The sequence below is a fragment of the Sorex fumeus genome, unplaced genomic scaffold (assembly GCF_029834395.1).
Source record: "Sorex fumeus unplaced genomic scaffold, SorFum_2.1 ptg000095l, whole genome shotgun sequence".
In the NCBI taxonomy this organism is placed as follows: Eukaryota; Metazoa; Chordata; class Mammalia; order Eulipotyphla; family Soricidae; genus Sorex; species Sorex fumeus.
In genome coordinates this window covers 17,527,412-17,529,434 of record NW_026606152.1, presented here as the reverse complement: position 1 = coordinate 17,529,434, position 2,023 = coordinate 17,527,412, and positions in this window count along the sequence as shown.

Sequence of the window (2,023 nt, the reverse complement as noted above, 5' to 3'; positions counted from 1 at the left end):
TATCCCAGAGAGGTATAACTGTGTAGTCGAAGTGACATCTGCACTTATTTGTTCATTGCAGCACTCTTTACAATAGCCAGAAACTGGAAGAAACCTGAGTGCCCAAGAACAGATGACTGGTTAAAGAAACTTTGGTACATCTACACAATGGAGTACTATGTAGCTCTTAGAAAAGATGAAGTCATGAAATTTACATACAAGTGGTACAACATGGAAAGTATCATGCTAAGCGAAAAGAGTCAGAAAGAGAGGGATAGACATAGAAAAATTGCATTCAAATGGGGGATATAACGTAACAAAATATGAGATTATTACCCAAGAATAGATGAGATCAACAACAGGAGGATTACTCCATAGCTTAGAGGCCAGCCAGGTATTCTAGGGGAAAGGGCAGTTCAGGTAGAGAAAGGAGCACCAAATGAAGGGTGTTTGGAGGATCCTCCAAGGAGGGGAGATGCATGTTAAAAGTAGACTATGGACTGAACATGTTTGCCACTCAATGACTCTTTTGCAGACCACAACATCCAAAAGAAGAGAGAGAACAAAAGAGGATGCCCTGCCAAAGAGGCAGGGTGGGGGGATGGGGGGGATATTATCCATGGTGGGTACTGGTGGAGGGATGGGTATTTGATCATTGTATGACTGAAACCCAAGCACAAAGATTCGTAAATCTACAACTGTACATCATGGTGCTTCACTATTAAAAAATTTTTTAAAAGTTATTAAAAAAAGAAACATATGGGGCCAAGAGCTAGTGCAGTGTGTAGAGGGTGTTTACATTGTATGCAGCTAATCTGAGTTAAATCCACAGAACCCTGAGCCTGCCAGAAGTAATTCTGTATAGAAAATCAGAAGTGAGCCCGGAGCACATCTAGGTACACTCCGCTCCCCACAAAAAAGGAAGAAAAGAAAAGAAAACATATAACTGTTTCTTGAGTAAAATAGAGATTAAGGGTGCTAACTCCTATATAACGTTTGAAAACCCCCAAATTTAATAGAGAGTCTGCTATTGACCAAGAAGATGGTTTATTAATAGTATTTACTTACATTGTCTGCTAGTGGTGCTATGTGTGGTCTGTAAATCTGTAAATTTGATACATTTAAAAAATTTATAATGGATTTTATAATAGACTTTAAAATACATTGGTATTTTATGTTTAATAAGTGATAAATTATATCTCTACTTTGTTGGTTATTTGGGCCATAGTATGTGGTGCTTGGGATTTCTGACTCTGTGCTCAATGGTCATTTCTGGTGGAGCCAGCCATTATTTGGGTTGACTGTGTGCATGGTACGTGCTTTAACCCCTATACTAAACCTGGGGTCCAATCAAATCAATTATCTGCATATATTTTATACATGCATGCCATAATTTTCTTAGATTTTTAATTTTTCTAGAATATACTGATCATCTTTAATTATTCCACATCAATACCAATGTCCAAAAATATTTCAAAATATAATTTTTGAAAAAAATCATATGGAAGTTCAAATTTCTGTTGTTCGCAAGATAACTATATTAAGAAGAAATAGAACCACAGGAAACATACAAGTAAAATGAAGGTACATTTCTTTGGAGTCTTTAAATTATGTATTTATATTAGTATATATACAAGTGTAATTTTTAAAAAATAAATTTCAGTGACAATAAAATTTTGGAGTTTTGTTAATTGTAATGTTGTACTGCTAAGTCTATATTTATGTGAACATTTATATATATTTGTCTATTTTTCTGATTGTTTACTTAAGATCTGTAGTTAAAAGCTAACTTACTGATGACAGGGTATGTGGCTCAGGGCTAAAGCACTTGGGTTGCATGTATAAAACATTAGGTTGGCAGCCTGCAAGGCAAATGCCCTACCCACTGTGCTGTAAACGTTATATAAAATATACTAATAATAAGACCTAATGATGTTGGTGAACAGTGCAATATAAATGATTATTTAGTAATTTTCTGGATTTATTAATGAAATATGTAAGCTCTTGAGTATAATGGGAGTAGTTTTCTAACACAATATTCTGA